This window comes from Narcine bancroftii, chromosome 8 (genome assembly GCF_036971445.1).
Source record: "Narcine bancroftii isolate sNarBan1 chromosome 8, sNarBan1.hap1, whole genome shotgun sequence".
Classification (NCBI taxonomy): domain Eukaryota; kingdom Metazoa; phylum Chordata; class Chondrichthyes; order Torpediniformes; family Narcinidae; genus Narcine; species Narcine bancroftii.
Genome location: NC_091476.1, coordinates 50,264,553 through 50,284,466, shown reverse-complemented (window position 1 = coordinate 50,284,466; position 19,914 = coordinate 50,264,553). Strand labels below are relative to the sequence as shown.

At 43.1% G+C, this 19,914-nt stretch overlaps 1 long non-coding RNA gene across 2 annotated transcripts in view; it reads left to right on the top strand.

Annotated features, from left to right (window-relative positions):
* The window catches only part of LOC138740679 (uncharacterized), a 53,383-nt gene extending 46,913 nt beyond the window's left edge, over positions 1–6,470 (top strand). For both annotated transcript variants that reach the window (XR_011343112.1, XR_011343113.1), the window contains exon 5: positions 5,316–6,470. This is a non-coding gene — a long non-coding RNA (uncharacterized lncRNA). The remainder of the gene's footprint in view (positions 1–5,315) is intronic.
* Positions 6,471–19,914: the final 13,444 nt, after the last annotated feature.

Sequence of the window (19,914 nt, the reverse complement as noted above, 5' to 3'; positions counted from 1 at the left end):
ATTGCCTTACGTATGTGATGAGATGTGTGGCTACCTTGAAAACAAGAAGATCATTGATTTTGAAATATTGATATTGTCTGGTTTGTGGATATTTCCAGCATTTTTAAGTTTTATTTCTGATTTTCACACTGCAATGTTTACTTTTGCAATGAAGTTGGGGCTCAATTTGATTTTCTCCCTTTATCGGCAAAGTACTCCAGGGATGCCTCCATGGCTGAAATCTTTGTCTGTAGTAGATGGCAGATTTAATTTTATTTTACATTTAAATTTTTAAAAATTTAGACATACAAGACATTTTGGCCCATGAGTCCATTAAGCCAAGTTTACACTCAGTTAATATTCACCCCAGTACTTTTTAAACAGTGGGAGGAAACCCACTCTTTATAAACAAACTCCTTATAAACAGCACAGGATTTGAACCTAGGTCCTAATCGCTGGCGCTGTAAAGGCATTGCACTAACCGCTACACCAACCGTGCCAACCTTTGTCACATCCTCGAAAAATTCCAGAAGGTTAGTCAAGCATGACTTACCCTTAAGGAATCCATGCTGACTAGCCCTTATATTATTATTTCTGCCTAATCCATTCTCACCATTCCTCTCTGCAGTCCTGCTATCCATAAATAAATGTGTCTGTTGATCTGTGCTTCCCCCCACCCCCCGTGCTTTTTTCTTTCCTTCTCCCAAGCCTTTTAATTCAGGTGTGAAACACAAAAGTCTGCAGATGCTGTGAATGTAGTAAAAAGGCATTTTGGTGTGATTTTTGTAGGTGTTCGTCCACTTTTTACTCATATGGAGAAGGGCTCAAGCATGAAACTTCAGTTCTGTATCTTTAGCTCTGCTGGACGCTGAGAGTCCTGCTGAGCTCCTCCAGCATCCCCGTGAGGGAAGGCATTAAAAGAGAAATTATAAAAGCGTGCAATCATGGGAGACTTTAATTTGCATATAGATTTGACAGTCAAATTGGTAAAAATACAGAGGAGGAGGTATTCCTTGAATGTTTACGGGACGGTTATCTAGACCAATATGTCGAGGAACCAACTTGGGAGCAGGCCATTTTAGATTGGGTATTCTTCTTCTTCTTTGGCTTGGCTTCGCGGACGAAGATTTATGGAGGGGGTAAAAAAGTCCACGTCAGCTGCAGGCTCGTCTGTGGCTGACAAGTCCGATGCGGGACAGGCAGACACGGTTGCAGCGGTTGCAGGGGAAAATTGGTTGGTTGGGGTTGGGTGTTGGGTTTTTCCTCCTTTGCCTTTTGTCAGTGAGGTGGGCTCTGCGGTCTTCTTCAAAGGAGGTTGCTGCCCGCCAAACTGTGAGGCGCCAAGATGCACGGTTTGAGGCGTTATCAGCCCACTGGCGGTGGTCAATGTGGCAGGCACCAAGAGATTTCTTTAGGCAGTCCTTGTACCTTTTCTTTGGTGCACCTCTGTCACGGTGGCCAGTGGAGAGCTCGCCATATAACACGATCTTGGGAAGGCGATGGTCCTCCATTCTGGAGACGTGACCCATCCAGCGCAGCTGGATCTTCAGCAGCGTGGACTCGATGCTGTCGACCTCTGCCATCTCGAGTACTTCGACGTTAGGGATGAAAGCGCTCCAATGGATGTTGAGGATGGAGCGGAGACAACGCTGGTGGAAGCGTTCTAGGAGCCGTAGGTGGTGCCGGTAGAGGACCCATGATTTGGAGCCGAACAGGAGTGTGGGTATGACAACGGCTCTGTATACGCTTATCTTTGTGAGGTTTTTCAATTGGTTGTTTTTCCAGACTCTTTTGTGTAGTCTTCCAAAGGCGCTATTTGCCTTGGCGAGACTGTTGTCTATCTCATTGTCGATCCTTGCATCTGATGAAATGGTGCAGCCGAGATAGGTAAACTGGTTGACCGTTTTGAGTTTTGTGTGCCCGATGGAGATGTGGGGGGGCTGGTAGTCATGGTGGGGAGCTGGCTGATGGAGGACCTCAGTTTTCTTCAGGCTGACTTCCAGGCCAAACATTTTGGCAGTTTCCGCAAAGCAGGACGTCAAGCGCTGAAGAGCTGGCTCTGAATAGGCAACTAAAGCGGCATCGTCTGCAAAGAGTAGTTCACGGACAAGTTTCTCTTGTGTCTTGGTGTGAGCTTGCAGGCGCCTCAGATTGAAGAGACTGCCATCCGTGCGGTACCGGATGTAAACAGCGTCTTCATTGTTGGGGTCTTTCATGGCTTGGTTCAGCATCATGCTGAAGAAGATTGAAAAGAGGGTTGGTGCGAGAACACAGCCTTGCTTCACGCCATTGTTAATGGAGAAGGGTTCAGAGAGCTCATTGCTGTATCTGACCCGACCTTGTTGGTTTTCGTGCAGTTGGATAATCATGTTGAGGAACTTTGAGGAACATCCGATGTGCTCTAGTATTTGCCAAAGCCCTTTCCTGCTCACGGTGTCGAAGGCTTTGGTGAGGTCAACAATGATAAAGGGCTAATCAGCAATCTTGTGCGAGGCCCTTTGGGTAGGAGCGATCACAATATGATCGAATTCTCACTCGACATGGAGAGTGATGAAATTAAAACCGAGACTAAAGTCCTAAATTTAAATAAAGGGAATTATGATGGTATGAGTCGGGAGTTGAGTAAGATTGATTGGGTGGTGTTTATGGGGGAGTTGACTGTGGATAGACAATGGAAAGCATTCACAGATCTAATGGAGAAATTGCAAAAATCGTGTATACCGGTTTGGCATAAAAATAAACCAAAAAAGGTGACTCAACCGTGGATAACAAGGGAAATTAGAGACAGCATTGGGTCCAAAGAGAGAGCATATCAATTGGCCAAAAAAAGTACCTCAACCAAAGACTGGGAGCAGTTCAAGATGCAGCAAAGGAGGACAAAGGGATTAATCAAGAGAGCAAAAATAAATTACAAAAGTAAGCTTGCGGCAAATATAAAAACCGACTGCAAAAGCTTTTATAAATATGTCAAGAGGAAAAGATTGGTGAAATCCAGAGTAGGTCCTTTGCAGTCGGAATCAGGGGAATATATAATGGGGAATAAGGAAATGGCAGTCCAATTAAATTCTTACTTTAGTTCTGTTTTTACAAGAGAGGATACAAATAACCTCCCAAGGATGTTGGGAAACATAGAGACTAATGCAAGGGAGGAACTGAAAGAAATCAGTATCTCTAAGGACATGGTCTTGGGGAAATTGATGGGATTGAAGGCAAATAAATCCCAAGGGCCTGATAATCTACAATCTAGGGTACTCAAGGAAATGGCCATTCAGATAGCAGATGCTTTAAAAATTATTTTCCAGAACTCGATAGACTCAGGATCAGTACCCATGGATTGGAGGGTAGCTAATGTTACCCCACTATTTAAAAAGGAGGGTAGAGAAAAAGCGGGGAATTATCGGCTGGTGAGCCTTACATCAGTAGTGGGCAAAATGATGGAATCCATTATTAAGGATGTAATAGCGGAGCATATGACTAGCAGAGAAGGGATCGGACGGAGTCAACATGGATTTACAAAAGGTAAATCGTGCTTGACAAATCTATTGGAATTCTTTGAGATGGTGACAGGTAAAATAGATGGGGGAGAGCCAGTGGATGTGGTGTACCTGGACTTCCAAAAGGCCTTCGATAAGGTCCCGCATAAACGACTGGCTTCCAAAATCAAGGCTCATGGGATTGGGGGCAAAGTATTGATGTGGATTGAGAACTGGCTGGCAGGTAGAAGACAGAGAGTTGAGATAAATGGCTCATTTTCTGAGTGGCAGGCGGTGACCAGTGGGGTACCTCAGGGATCTGTACTGGGACCCCAGCTGTCACAATTTACATTAATGATCTGGATGAGGGGATTGGATGTAATATCTCCAAATTTGCAGATGACACTAAGCTAGGAGGGGTTGTGTGCACGGAAGAGGGGGTCAGGAAGCTCCAGTGTGATTTGGATAAATTGAGGGACTGGGCAGATACATGGCAAATGCACTACAATGTGGATAAATGTGAGGTTATCCACTTTGGTAATACAAACCAGAGGGCAGATTACTATTTGAATGGCAATAGATTAAGAGATGGGGAAGTGCAGAGAGACCTAGGGGTTCTTGTGCACCAGTCACTGAAGGTGAGCATGCAGGTACAGCAGGCGGTTAAAAAGGCAAATGGTATGTTGGCCTTCATATCAAGAGGTTTTGAGTATAGGAACAAATATACCTTACTGCAGCTGTACAGGGCCTTGGTGAGACCACACCTGGAGTATTGTGTGCAGTTTTAGTCACCTTATCTAAGGAAGGATGTTCTTGCAATGGAGGGAGTGCAGAGGCGATTCACCAGGCTGATACCTGGAATGGCAGGAATGACTTATGAGGAAAGATTGCGCAAATTGGGATTGTACTCGCTGGAGTTTAGAAGATTGAGAGGGGATCTCATAGAGACATATAAAATTCTGGCAGGACTGGACAGAATGGATGCAGATGGGATGTTTCCAATGATGGGAAAATCCAGAACCCGGGGCCATGGTTTGAGGATAATAGGCAAACCATTTAGGACCGAGATGAGGAGGAATTTCTATACCCAGAGGGTGGTGAATCTGTGGAATTCATTGCCACAGAGGGCAGTAGAGGCAGGTTCATTAAATATATTTAAGAGGGAATGAGATATATTTCTTCAGTATAAGGGTATTAAAGGTTACGGAGAGAAGGCAGGGATGGAGTACTGAACTTTAAGATCAGCCATGATCTCGTTGAATGGTGGAGCAGGCTCGAAGGGTCAAATGACCTACTCCTGCTCCTATCTTCTATGTTTCTATGCTTTTGCTACAATCACAACATCTGCAGACTTTTTGTGTTTCACTCCTTTCATGACCACAAGGGAGCAGCAGACAAAGTGAAATATCCCAGAGTCTAAGCCAGTAGTTCTCAACCTTTATCTTTCCACTCACATCCCACTTTTAAGTAATCCCTGTGCCATCGGTGCTCTGTGATTAGTAAGGGATTGCTTAAGGTGGGAAGTGAGTGGGAAGGTTGAAAATCATTGCTCTCGACCCAATTGTTGCAGAAATATTTCGCTTGAGAAAAATTGTCATTGGCCCATTTCTTTGGGAGTTAAGAAACCGTGCACATAACAAGTCAATGAGGTACAATTAAAACATGGTTTTCAAACTTTTTCTTTCCATCCACATACCACCTTAAGCAATCCCTTACTAATCACAGAGCACCGATGGCATAGGGAATATTTAAAGTGGTATGTGAACGGAAAGAAAAGGTTGAGGACCATTGGTCTAGACAAACTTGGAAATCAATTTACTTTATAAAAACATTCCATATTCCCCTTCTGATTTATTTGTACAGGGTCAATCTTCTGGCAAGAATATATTTCTTTTTTACCCAAGTTATTCATGTTATTCCTTGGAACCTCACAATGACTAACTCTAACTGGAGACACACAGGAGACTGCAGATGCTGGAACCTGAGGGACTTCAGGGGGTCGAGCAGCATCAGTAGGGAGAAAAGGAATGGTCAAGCCAAAACTCTTCATCAGGACTGATGAACCCTTCAGCCACAGGGTTCCTGTATCTCATGGTGCTGGTCAAAAAAAATGGTGATGCAGCTAATACTCTGGGATGGCAGCATTGCTGCTGGTGTGGACATGGGTCGAGCAGTGAGTGGAGTCACAACCCTCTGCTGAATGGTTCGACCACCCAGTCTTCCTGCCAACAGCTCTATACAAGCTTTAAATGGCCCATCCGGGCCCAGGATGATGGCAGCAGCCACAAGGGGTTGTAGACTCCAGGTGAGCAGGGCACCAGTAACATGGAGGAAACCCCACGTTGAGAAGGAAAAGCAGAGGAGATGACTCTTAGGACAGTGACACAGTGGCAGGACAACGAGGGACTCTGAGGCTGAAGGACACACACAGGTGGAGAACTATTTGTGACCTGTGGGTGAGGAACCCACACAGGCTGCTGGCAACTTGAAGGACTCACACTAGGCTGTGGGCTGCTGTACCATGAGGGCCAGGTATCAGAGCTTGGATTTGAGAGGCTGCTGAGAACAAGAAAGGCTCCCGATAGGGCCTGGTCACTGATTGCTTCCTCACCATGTCTGACGCTTGGATCTGGGCTCGGGTTGCTATGGTTTGAAATGAACTGGAGGCTTTGTGACTGCAGAGGCTGTGTGAGCACCAGGGGCGAATCCACCAAAACTCAATGACTCTGAAGGGACTCACCTTTTCTCCCTTTCTCTGATTGAAAGGGGCTCATGGCAAAATTTTTTTCTGCCTTATGGCAATTTCATGTAACATTAAATTTCTGTTTTATTGCATGTATCTGATCTGCTAAACGGAGTGTAAAGGGTCATTACTGCTGGGAAAGAGCAGCAGAACCACCAGCAAAAACAAAATGTTGGAGAAGATCAGCAGGTCAAACGAACCAGTTCAACCAAAACCAACTCGCGTGAATACCAAAGAAACGAATAACCAAAATAAAAACAACAAAAAAAAAATGATTCTCTATTTTAATTCCATATGTCTGCTTGAGTATTTCAACATTTTCTTTCACGTTAAGTGACCGGGTCATCTTTGACGTCAGCTGATAGATTTTATTAGTTAGCACTCTGTCCCCTTGAGAAGAGACCCAACTAATACCTTGAACCTTCTGATTCTAAAGCAACAGTTCACAAATGTACAAGCTACACGGTGAAGATCCAACAGTGAGTGTTCACTTGCATCTCACTCTGTGGCAGTCCATTTGCTAGTTGGAGATAATAAATTGCTAAGTCTCCTGAGGACACGTGGCAAGCTCTCAGGTGCACTACTTTCTATCATGAAATTCCAAGAAAATGGAGTGCAGTGTGTGCAGATGTGTAGGTTGGAAATTAGTACCAGACGGGCTGGAAATTCTGGGAAAGCCAGCTGGTGATGATCAGATAGTGCACAGAAGACAATCCAAGAAGATTGGATATTTTTGGAAAAAATATTAGAACAAGATAGAAACATAGAAAATAGATGCAGGAGTAGGCCATTTGTCCCTTCAAGCCTACACCACCATTCAATATGAAAATGGCTGATCAGTATCTGGTTCCTGCCTTCTCCCCATACCCCTTGATCCCCTTAGTCACAAGGGCCAAATCTAACCTACTCTTAGATAATGACAAGGAACCAGTCTCAACTACTTCCTGTGGGAAAGAATTCCACATATCTACCACCCTCTGAGAGAAGAATTTTTTTCCTCATCTCAGTCCTAAAAAACTTCCCCCTTATCCTTAAACTGTGACCCCTGGATCTGGTTTTTCCTGGCATTAGAAACAACCTTCCTGCATCTCGTCTGTCTAAACCCTTAAGAATTTTATAAGATCCCCCCTCAATCTTCTAAATTCCAGAGAATACAAGCCTAGTCTATCCAACCTTTCTTCATATGCGAGTCCCTCCATCCCCGATATCAGCTTAGTGAACCTTCTCTGCATCCCTTCCAAGGCAAGGATGTCCTTCCTCAGATAAGGTGACCAAAACTGCACACAGTACTCCAGGTGTGGTCTCACCAAGGCCCTGTATAGCTGCACCAGGATCTCCCTACTCCTGGACTCAAATCCTCTCGCTATGAAAGCCAACATACCATTCGCCCTCCTCACCACCTGTTGCACCTAGAGGCCCACTTTCAATGACTGATGCACAGCAACACCCAAGCCTCGCTGCATCTCCCCTTTTCCTAAACAGATACCATTTAAATAATAATCCTCTTTCCTGTTCTTATCTTCCAAAGTGAGTAACCTCGCATTTATCCACATTATACTGCATCGAACATGTCCTGGCCCACTCGCCTCACTTGTCCAAATCACCCTGTACTCTCCTAGCATCCTCCACACAGCTAACCCCGCTACCCAACTTCGTGTCATTTGAAAATGTTAAGATACTGCTATCTATTCCCACATCTAAGTCGTTGATATATATGATAAACAACTGCGGCCCCAGCACTGAGCCCTGTGGTGCCCCCACTAGTCATTGGCTGCCATTCTGAAAAGAACCCATTTATTCCTACTCTTTGTTTCCTGCCCATCAACCAATTCTCTATCCACTTTAATACCATACCTCCTATACCGTTCTCTTTAAGTTTATATGCTAGTCTTCTGTCCGAAACCTTATCAAATGCCTTACTAAAGTCCAGAAATACCACATCACTGATTCCACTGATAGGAAGAAGGAAAAGGGCAGTGTATTTAGTGCAACACTATTACAGTGCCCAGTGAATCCAGTGCTATCTGTAAGGAGCTTGTACGTTCCCTGCGTGGATTTCCAGTGGGTGCTCTGGTTTCCTCCCACTGCTCAAAATGTTGTGAGTCAATTGGATGGCATGAGCTCATGGGCCTGTTACCAAAGCTGTATTTCTAAATTTAAATTTAATTTTTTTTTAAATTAAAAAGAGTAAACATGAGACACATGTGGTTCACAGTCCATCAGTTGGGCTATCCTTGGGTCGAAATACTCGCTGTGAGGTCTGAGTGCTGACAGATTATCAAACCACCCGCCTGAAAAGACTGAACCAAAATAGCAACAATGCTTGAAAACCTCAGCAGGCAAGACAGCATCTTTGGAAAGAAAAACAATTAACATTTTTGATCTGAAACCCTGAGAAGCGTTCTGCTGTTCCAGTAAGGAACAGTCATATACAGTATGTCCACATGAGAGCATCGAATCACCTCTTCCCCACTACCTCTCTAGCAACACGCTTACTTATACCCACAGCCAAAATACTCCTTTAGTTGGCCCTGCACAGCAGTTTGAAGCCAGTTCAGAGGACAAGAGCATCCTTTGGTTCATCAAGGACATTGGTCCATATTCAGAAGTCGGGCTGTAGCAATTCAGGGGTTGTTGCAATAGAAATCTGACAAGGTTTTGAAAATGAAAAATCACAGGGGTGTGCACAATTTTTCATTAAGGTGATTGTCATGTATTCTCAAGACCATAGTACTGTTGAACTGTCATCTCAATTTGCATAAATATCATCCTTTCATTTTACACAAATATTACCTGGAATGCTAATTGTTAACATGACAGTACAACCTTCCATGTTTCACCTAGAAAAGGTTGGGAACAGACAAACTTGTGGAGAATTGTGGGTGTTTGTATTTTCTTACTTGAACTGGAAATCCATTGAAAATGTATAACTATGTTAAACTGGGTTCCAGCCAAAATTCAGAAATGTGACCCATATGTAACTCATGAAATTGTGTTTGATCATCTGGAAACCAAGTCAAAATTTCAAATCTATAATAGAGCAATTACAGCATAGAAACAAGCCACTTTGGCTCCTCTAGTCTGTGCTGAACTATTCTTTCTTGCTTAGTCCCATTGACCTCCACTCAATCCATAGCCCTCCCATCCATATACCTGTCCAAATTTCCCTTAAATGTTAAAATTGAGCCTGCATCTACCACTTTAGCTGGAAGCTCGATCCACAATCCCACCATTCTCTGTGAAGTTCCCCCTCAAGTTCCCCCTAAATTTTTCCCTTTTACCTCTAACCCATGTCCTCTTGTTCGAATCTCACCCACCCTCAATGGAAAAATCTTATCTACATTTACTGTCTATGGCTCTCATAATTTTAAATACCTCTATCAAATCTCCCCTCATTCTTCTACGATCCAGGGAATAAAGTCTTAACGTGTTTAACCTTTCCCTGTAATTCAGCCCCTGAAGCCTGGGAAACATCCTGGAATATTATTCTCTGCACTCTCTCTATCCTTCCTGTAGTTAGGTGACCAAAACTGCACACAATTCTCCAAAAATGGCCTCACCAATGTCTTATACAACTTTAGCATAGCATCCTAACTCTTGTTCTCAATACTTAGATTTATGAAGGCCAATATGCCAAAAGCACTCTTAACAACCCTTTCCACATGTGATGCCACTTTCAGGGAATTATGTATCTATATTCCCAGATATCTCTGTCCTACCTCACTCCTCAGTGCCTTACATTTACCATTTTGGAAGGTTTGTCCTTCCAAAATGCAACACTTCACATTTGTCTGTATTAAATTCCATCTACCAGTTTTCAGCCCACTTTACTGGTTGGTCCAGATCCCCCTGCAATCTTTGAAAACCTTTTTCACTGTCCACAACACCTCCAATCTTAGTGACGTCTGCAAACTTACTAATCCAATTTTCCACATTATCATCCAGATCATCGATATAGATGACAAATAACAATAGTCCCAGTACCGAGCCCTGAGTCACAGCAATGTTATTGTATTGAAGAACTGATAGAAGGAGTTGGTGGGTGGTGGGGAGAGGGTAGTGGGGAGAGGGTGGTGGGGGGAGGGGGTGTTGGTGTGGAGAGAAGTCCAAACTCCTGTTTATTCAAGCAGGCAGACAAGAGAGTAAAAATCTTAAATCAGATGGGAATTTGCAAATTCAGCTGTTCATAGGCAATGTGGTCTTGCATGACAGGGGTGCAGGAGAGGCGATGCTCCTTGTCAGTCATCAGCAGATATTTGTAGGTGAACTATTGAGGCAAAGACTGCAGTAGGAAGTGGGTGACCTGGTCAGAATCTGCTTCCTCAGGTCATTGAGCCACAATCACACAAATGCAAGTGGAGATACCTCACCAAAGAATGAGGAATTCTGACCATTTGCTATTTATTTAAAACCTAGTCAGGGCCTCTGTAGGACTCACTATAATTCAATTCCACGTCCACTGTGAATGTCGGGAGAGCAAAGAAGGCACCAGTCAAGGCAGAAAGATTGAAAGGCTTTAGTGAGGAGAGAGAAGAGATTTTCCAAAATGATTCCAGGCCTGAGGAACTTGTACGGATGAGCTGGAGGTGATGTGGTTGTCTTCTTTGGAATGGAGGAGAAGGCACTTTCTAACGGCCTTCATTAATGCCTTAACCAAATAAACTCTACAGCAATTCTTGATGCAACCCCGACCTCATTCCATCACAAATAATCTCTTTGTCCTTCTCTTCAAATTAACGCCATCCTAATTTTTCTCTTTCTTGCTTCTGACATCGTCCACCTGAAATCTTTACACTTTCTCTTACTGTGGATGGCAAGCTGACCTGCCGACTATTTTCAGCAGTTTGTTCTTGTCTTTTCCGTCACCAGGCATTGGCAGTTATTTTGAATTCTCATTTGCTGTTACGAAAGATAAAATCATGAAGGTATGGGCAGAGTAAGGAGATGGGCTCCCATTAACAAAAGAGTAAAATAAATACAAGGAGGCATGGAATAAAGGTGAATGGTGGTATAATGAGATGTGAAATTGGTGGTATAATGAGATGGAAAAAAATTGCGTATAGTTTAAGGAATCGTGTTGAAAATGTTTATAGTATTTGGAAACCATATATGGATTTTATAAATAAGTTTCCATCCACCTATCTTAATCACTCCTCTTAATTAGTCATTTTTAATAACAATTAATGATTGTATATGCTAATATATGGCGAGCTCTCCACTGGCCAACGTGACAGAGGTGCACCAAAGAAGAGGTACAAGGACTGCCTAAAGAAATCTCTTGGTGCCTGCCACATTGACCATCGCCAGTGGGCTGATATCTCCTCAAACCGTGCATCTTGGCGCCTCACAGTTCGGCGGGCAGCAACCTCCTTTGAAGAAGACCGCAGAGCCCACCTCACTGACAAAAGATAAAGGAGGAAAAACCCAACACCCAACCCCAACCAACCAATTTTCCCCTGCAACCGCTGCAACCGTGTCTGCCTGTCCCACATCGGACTTGTCAGCCACAAACGAGCCTGCAGCTGACGTGGACATTACCCCTCCATTAATCTTCGTCCGCGAAGCCAAGCCAAAGAGAAAGATGCTAATATTATTGTATATTAAATGGTAGGTGTTTCTTTCTTTTACTTTTGGGTGGGAGGGGATGAGGAGAAAATATATAAAAGTACTTTTTATTATGGATATTTGATTAATGTTTTATTCATTTTTTCCTGTAATGATGAAAACCATTAAATAAAATTTTAAAATAAAGGTGATTTGTAAGGAGAATCAAATGTGCAGGAAATATTTTTATACAGTGAGTGGCTAAGGTCTGAAATGCACTGTTGGGATGAAATGGAAGCAGATTGAATTGTAGCATTCAAAACAAAGTTGGATATCTGGTATATATGGTGGGGAGTGGCCACAGCTATGGGGTTGTGAAAGAATAAGTTTAACAAATATGCCTAACAAAGGGTTAATGAACCAGGTGAGAAAATACAGTAGTTGCCTTCTAACATGGTGGGAATGTAATTGACCTTTTCTCAGGGTCGGCACCAGAACATATGTTAGAGAGGGGCATTAATGATTTTGAGGGCACTCGTTTAGCAGCGGTGGGGTGGTGGTGGGCTAATGGGGACCTTCCCGTCGTTAGTGCTGTTTTTATTGTGTCGAGCATCACTAGATGCTACTGATGCTTGACACATGATAATGAGGTGACCAGTGGGGTCAGATGGAGAGTTGCTGAAGTGTGTCAACCTGAATGCTAGTGACACAGGAGGGAGTGGGGTGGACCTGACTGTCAGAGATGGCTACGACCGTATGGTGGGGAGGAATTATACCTCATTTGGAGGGGTGATGCCCCCCCCCTTGGGGCCAACCCTGCCTTACCTGTAAGAAAGTAACTAACATCACAATTAATGTAGTAATGTAAATACACCAAGAGTAAGGACATGACATTTCCAAGCCACCTGCAGATACCACAAGGGAACATGATGTGTGTATTTAAAAAAAAGGAATTGCCAGAGGTGTGAAACTCGTGTGAAATGTAGGGTCTCACGTAGACTCCTGCCTAAAGGTGTGTAAAAATGGGATGAATACTCTAAATGCTTTGAGGGGGATCAGTGTAGAGAATGAGTTACTGAACTCTTACTTTGTACCCCTCACTCCCACTAGCGTGATCAAGGTTGAAAAAAGAAATTGTTGAATGCTTAATTGGTCCTGCTGCGTTCTCCTGGTTGTTTTATTCCAGCGGGTGTTGACTTTCACAGGCTGAGCTGATTTGTTCTTATATGGTGCCACTACAGAGTTGGAGGTCAAGACATCTCTTTCAGTTCCGCAATTCAATAAACGATCTCTTCGATCAATATGTCTGTCTCTTCTCCCCTCGTCCTTTGGCAGAAAAGATGCCTTGTTTCCACTCCACTTCGATGGATCTGGGGTATTTGAACAGACCAATGTGGGATCTAGAGGGTCTTCTTGACCTGTTTTGCAAGGTGTCCCCAGATAGATATAAGCAACATAACTGCTGTATGGAGTCAAAGTATTATTGGGTGTCTTTGACTTCTGTTGTGAACTCTCTCAAAAGCAAAGTTGTATGTACTTCCCAGAAACATGGCATTCACCATTAAGATGAGGACAGGGCTGGAGCCACTTTAACGGCAGCAGTGGAGTGGACCCGCGGGGAGCGAGGTGCGGAGATACAACACTCCTGTGAGTTCCAACCACCCAGTCAATTGCTGTCAGCTCCCCTCAGGCTTTGAGCGGCCTGTTAAAGGAGTCAATGGTAATTTTATTTAAAATCCCGTGACCGCGGGGTCTGCACCCAAGATGGCCACGCCTCTAATTGGCAGCAGTTATGAGAGGTTGTAAACTCTAGGGAAGCGGAGGACTGGTGCAGTGCACCAGAAAATGGGAAGACCATCCCCCGTCTGAGAAGGAGAAGCAGAGTGATGATCCACAGGGATGGTGACAACAGTGGTACACCTCTGAGGGTCTCTGTGGCTGAAAGACCAATGCATGCGGCAGGGTGCTGGCGTCTCGAGGAACCCAGGAAGCTATGGGGCTGCTGGTGTCTGCTGTCTGGAGACTGGTTTGAAACTGGCAGAAAGGCCAGGCACCGGAACAGGGATGCAAGGGGGTGCATATCGGAGGTTCGGATCTGGAGCTTGGGTTGCCAATAGTTTGGACTGGACTCTGTGGGGGCTGCGGATGTGCTGAAGGTGAATCTAGAGACACTGGGTAATTCTGGGGGGATTCTCTTTTGCTTCTCTCTCTCTGACTGTAAGATGCACTTCAGGCAATTTCTGCCGATGCGAATCTGTCTGCCTTACAGCAGTCAAGAGTAATTTCATGTAATATGACACTTTTATATCAATGACAATAAATTGAATCTTGATCTTGATCTCTAATGAACTACCACAATGAAGTTTAGAAAAAGTAGTCTCTTCTCAATACATTTCTGAGCTTAACTCAAAGTTAGGAATGAGTTGCCAGAAGTAAGTGCAGAAGTGAAGCGAGCACGTTACAGTGTCCAAAAGACATTTGGACAGGTTTGTGAATAGATATGGATCAAATCAGGGGCGTAGCCAGATTCTAAAGTTAGGGCAAATGAGCACAGAAAAAAGGCACCATGACACATACCAATATGGTCCGCACCCATTTTTTTGGTGCCGTTGGACTGGGGGCCTGGGGAGGGCACTGGCAGTGTCTTTGAAAAATGTGCTCGGGAGGAGCAGATGCTCCCCTCTGCACCCCTCATTCCCCTCCCCGCGCCACTGGATCAAATGCAGGAAAATGGGACTAGACCAGTCCCAACTTGGTCAGCATGGATGAGATGGGCCAAAGGGCCTGTTCTCTGCTGTGTGACTCTATGACTGCACTCATAGATGTCACCGGCTCCACAATGAAATCAAAGTAAATGAAATTATTTCTCAGCAAATAAAGGGCCTAAAGTTGTGGTAAACAGCACAGAGCAAAGTTCTGCAGCAAACACTTGGAAACATCTTTTATTGAGGAAGAGACATTGACCCCCCCCCCCCCCCCCAAGGAAGCAAGGCAAAGAGCATGGTCAAAAAGTCTTCCTGCTTAATTTTCTTTGGCTTGGCTTCGCGGACGAAGATTTATGGAGGGGGTAAAAAGTCCACGTCAGCTGCAGGCTCGTTTGTGGCTGACAAGTCCGATGCGGGACAGGCAGACACGATTGCAGCGGTTGCAAGGGAAAATTGGTTGGTTGGGGTTGGGTGTTGGGTTTTTCCTCCTTTGCCTTTTGTCAGTGAGGTGGGCTCTGCGGTCTTCTTCAAAGGAGGTTGCTGCCCGCCAAACTGTGAGGCGCCAAGATGCACGGTTTGAGGCGTTATCAGCCCACTGGCGGTGGTCAATGTGGCAGGCACAAAGAGATTTCTTTAGGCAGTCCTTGTACCTTTTCTTTGGTGCACCTCTGTCACGGTGGCCAGTGGAGAGCTCGCCATATTACACGATCTTGGGAAGGCGATGGTCCTCCATTCTGGAGACGTGACCCATCCAGCGCAGCTGGATGAGTTTTTCAAGCTTTGTTGGGACCAAGGTAAACCGCCTCAGGATCTTCGTGATGCCACCATCATCACCCTGTACAAAAACAAAGGCGAGAAATCAGACTGCTCAAACTACAGGGGAATCACGTTGCTCTCCATTGCAGGCAAAATCTTCGCTAGGATTCTACTAAATAGAATAATACCTAGTGTCGCCGAGGATATTCTCCCAGAATCACAGTGCGACTTTCGCGCAAACAGAGGAACCACTGACATGGTCTTTGCCCTCAGACAGCTCCAAGAAAAGTGCAGAGAACAAAACAAAGGACTCCTGCTTAATATCACGTGGACAATTGACGGCCTTGGAAAATCTAAACCTAGCAACACAATGCTCATCAGAAATGTCTAGGCAAGAGGTGGTGTTTCTGAAGACTCCACTCCTCGCTGATGGTCATGCATCTGCTTCCAGCCCACATTGGCGTCAACACCTCCAATCATTTGAAATGAATTGTTTATTGTCATGAGCACTGGGATAAAAAGATAGCTTTTGTTTTGCATGCTGTACTTATCCATGAGTGCAACAGTTACTGCAAAATAAAACAGAAGGATGAAGTATATTGTAATGGAAGGAAAGGCTCACTTAAACACAGTGGAAGAGCAGTAAAACTTTGTGAATGCGAGGACCTTTCAAGCATCTGATATCTCAGCAGGAAAGAATTTGTCCTCAAAGCTGATGGTGTGTGTTTTCAAGCTTGTATGTATTCTGCTCAACAGAAGGGAGTGAGAAGAGACTGTGACCAGGAGGGATGATGGTCTTTTAACATCTTGGCTGCTTTCCTGAAAGCAGCCTTTGAATGAGTATTGCAGTCTGCCAAATGCAGAGATAAAAAAACACTCCCTTTATTGGTTTTAGCATTCAGAATGTTGGGGATGGTGTCTGTACTCATTTCTGAAGTGACCTGTAAACACTCTTTATGAACGTACGTTGTGTTTTTAACTACACACAAAAGCAACAATCTAGTTTGATTTGCTCCTAGTTTGACCAAAAGGGAATAACAACAATAATTCTGTCAAATTTTCAGGCACAATCAGTTTGTTTTCTGATCAAGGGAAAAGTCAGGCTGACTGACATTCATTGTGACAGGATATTTCCAGTCTGGTTTTGTGGACGGCACAATGATTTCCAGCACATTGCTCACAGGAGCGAGTTTAAAAACTTGGTTGAATGGTGTATTAACAAGAAAAACTCTCACTCCCTGTCACCAAGATCAAGGAGCTGATTGTAGACTTTAAGAAAGGAAAACCAGCGATGTTCGATCCAGTGATCATTAAAGGATGACAGGTGGAGAGGGTGAACAAATTTAAATTCCTGGCACTCACTATTTCAGAGGATCTTTCCCAACACACTCATGGCATCGTGAAGAAAGCACATCAGCACCTCTACTTTCTCAGGTTTGGTATGACATCGTAAACCTTTGCAAATCTCGATAGATGTGTAGCAGTAAGTGTGCTGACTGGCTACATCATGGCAATATAACTACATGGAAGCCCCAGCCCATGTACATTACAGGTTAAACTCTCCTCACCATTAGGAACATCTACAGGGAACGCTGCCATCAGAGAGCAGCTGCAATCATCAAGGATCCACACCACCCAGGACATACTCTGTTCTCGCTGCTGCCATCAGGGAAGAGGTACTGGGGCCACAGGACTCGTACCACCAGGTTCAGGAGCTACTACCCCTCCACCATCAGACTCAATCAGGGACTCATTTAAAGACTTTCACTTTGCTCATTATTTATTACTGAATTTTTTTTCTATATTTGCACATTTTTTTTACATTTCTTTCTTTGTTTACTTCTATCTTTTGTATGCAGATCTATCTTTCTTGAGTACAGTTACCGATAAATAGAAATTCTGCCTGGCCTGCACTGCAGGAAAAAGAATCTCAGGGTTGCATGGCATTTAGTGGATGTTCTCTGACAATAAATTTGAACTTTGAACTTTGACTTTGCCATTGTGTAAAATGAAAACTGGATGCAATCCCATTTCTGACCCTAAAATGCTATGATTTTGTCTGAATGCTATCCTGTTGTTTGTTAAATTTATTTTGGTGGATAATGTTCCCTGCACTTTTTAGAGACTAATGAGTCCTGAACATCAAAAAATATTAGTGTGTAATAACACACAAGAAGTGTATCTGGCAAAAACACATAAACTCATTGTTTTATATATTACCTAAATGAGCACTGGTAAATGAAATAAATTCTTCGGCTGTGATCCATAAAAAAGAGCTAGAGGAGAAATGTTTTGAATAGAAATTATTGTTATTAGCACAATCTTACAATATACCCTGTGAAATTTTATCTCCCATTTCATGCTATTTTTAAAAACGTTGAATGGAATTTTGTTCTATTCATAAAATACACGGTGGGATGTTTGGTTTATACATGTGTGATGCCGGTGAATCACATGAAAGATTTGTTACCTAGGAGTTGTGTCATTCCTAGGTGATCTCTCAACAGTTATCAGGCTATTATAAAATGATGGCTTCAGAAAATTCAAAAACTAATGATAAAGCTGGAGTTATGAATCTGATCTTTGTTCAACTGCTCATAAAACACCATTAGATATCTAAGGTTCCATTCTTAGGTAAAGGTTCCATTATTGTCTTGTAATACTACATTTAGAATGTAACAGACTTAAAATTCTTTAACTTTGTCCACCATAATGAAGTCAGAGAGTTGTCACTTTGTCCAGCACCCCTCACGGAAAAGAGGCCCCAGCAAGGAATGAACCACTGTTCTAAACATTGAGCTAGTGCAGCCTGGGACTTTTAAAAATAAACATGAATTATGTTCTGCAATTGTGTTTATTACAGTCTTTGAAGGATATAGAGAAGAAATACTTTTTTTGTCAAACAAACCAAAATATCTCATTTAAATCCATGTACAATTAAAAGATTACCCCAGTACTTCAGATTGTTGCAATATGTCCCAGTGGAAAACAAAATAAAGGTTGGCAGTATTATTTACTTTGGTTGAAAAGAGGAGAGTAGGACAGGTTCAGGGAGATAGAGGTCAAATCTTTGAAAAATGAACTTCAAGATGTTCCAACTGCCATCCATTGAATGAGGTGTTTCTGAGGTGAAATCACACTTATAAAGGAAAAAAAGATAATAAGTTGATCTTGGAACAGTCCTGACCAAAGTGGATCAACACAAAATGAATGAACTGTACTTCAGTGGGACTGGGGGAGGTTAACTGATGTTGTGCAGAAGGTTATGAATGATGAAAAGAGGTAAGAGAATTACCCCTTTCAATTCTTACCCCATTAGAGGTAGGATGCAGATGCTTTGGAGAAGGTGCAAAGGAGATTCAACATGATTTCAGAACCAGGGTGTCAGAGCTGGGGCTTTTATCCTTGGAGTGACGAAGGATGAGAGGCACATAAAATTATGAGGGGTTTAAGGTGGACAGCCAGCAAAGATCTACCTCAAAGAAGAGCAGAAGTAGCCAATTAAACTGGCTGGAGGATAGGAAAGCATGAAGGAATTTGCGATGGGATAACAGTGGTGGCTGAGCAGTTTTGTATTGGAAGATGTAGTTCCTGCACCGTAACAGTATAACATACCAAAGAATAAAAAAATAAATCTGGCAGCACCACATGAAAGATGTGGTTAAAGAATATAGCAGTCAATAAAGTGGTGGTTGATAATATGTAGGTAGTAGTGAATAATTAATTCCACTCCTTGTAAGGAGAGGATATAAACCATAATCTCACAATAGAGAAATGTAGGGTTAATGGAAAAGATATCGATGGAAATAAAGTGCAAAATAAGTCTGTATCTTTCAAAGAAAACCCCAATCCGATTCTAAATTTTATGTATGCTAAAGTAAGAAAGAATTTAGACTGGAAGTCAATGAATTCTGACCAGTCATTCAATCATTTTGAAAAATAAATTGGTCTGTTACAAATTTTCAAAAAGATAAATAATGATTTGGATGATGGAGTGGTAAATTGGGTTGGTAAATATGCGGATGATACAAAAATAGGAAGAGTTGTGGATAGTGAAGATGGTTTTCAGGGACTGCGAAAGATTTGGACTGTTTAGCACAGTGGGCTGAAAGATGGCAAGTGGAGTTTAATGTAGATAAGTGTGAGGTGCTTCATTTTGGGAAGAAGAATCAAAACAGGACAAATGCAGTGAAGGGGAGGGGGAGGACATTGAGGAATACAGAGGAACAGAGAGATCTTGGAATAACGGTTCATCATTCTGTGAAAGTGGAATCTCATGTGGATAGAGTGGTAAAGAAGGCTTTTGGTATGCTGGCCTTTATAAATCCAAACATAGAATATAGGAACTGGGAGGTGATGTTGAGACTGTTCAAGACATTTGTGAGGCCAAATTTGGAATACTGTGTGCAGTTCTGGTCCCCAAATTGAAAGAATGATATGAATAAGGTAGAGAGTGTGTAGGGGAGATTTATTAAAATGTTGTCTGGATTGCAGTATCTAGAATACAAAGAAAGATTGAGTAGATGGGGTCTTTATTCATTGGAGCGTAGAAGGTTGATGGGGGATTTGATAGAGGTACTTAAAATTATGAAGGGGAAAGATAGAGTAGATGTGAATAGACTCTTCCACTTGAGGGCAGGTGCGATTGGAATGAGTGGTCAGGGAGCAAAAGTTTAGAAGTAACATGAGAGGGAGCTTCTTCACTCAGAGAGTG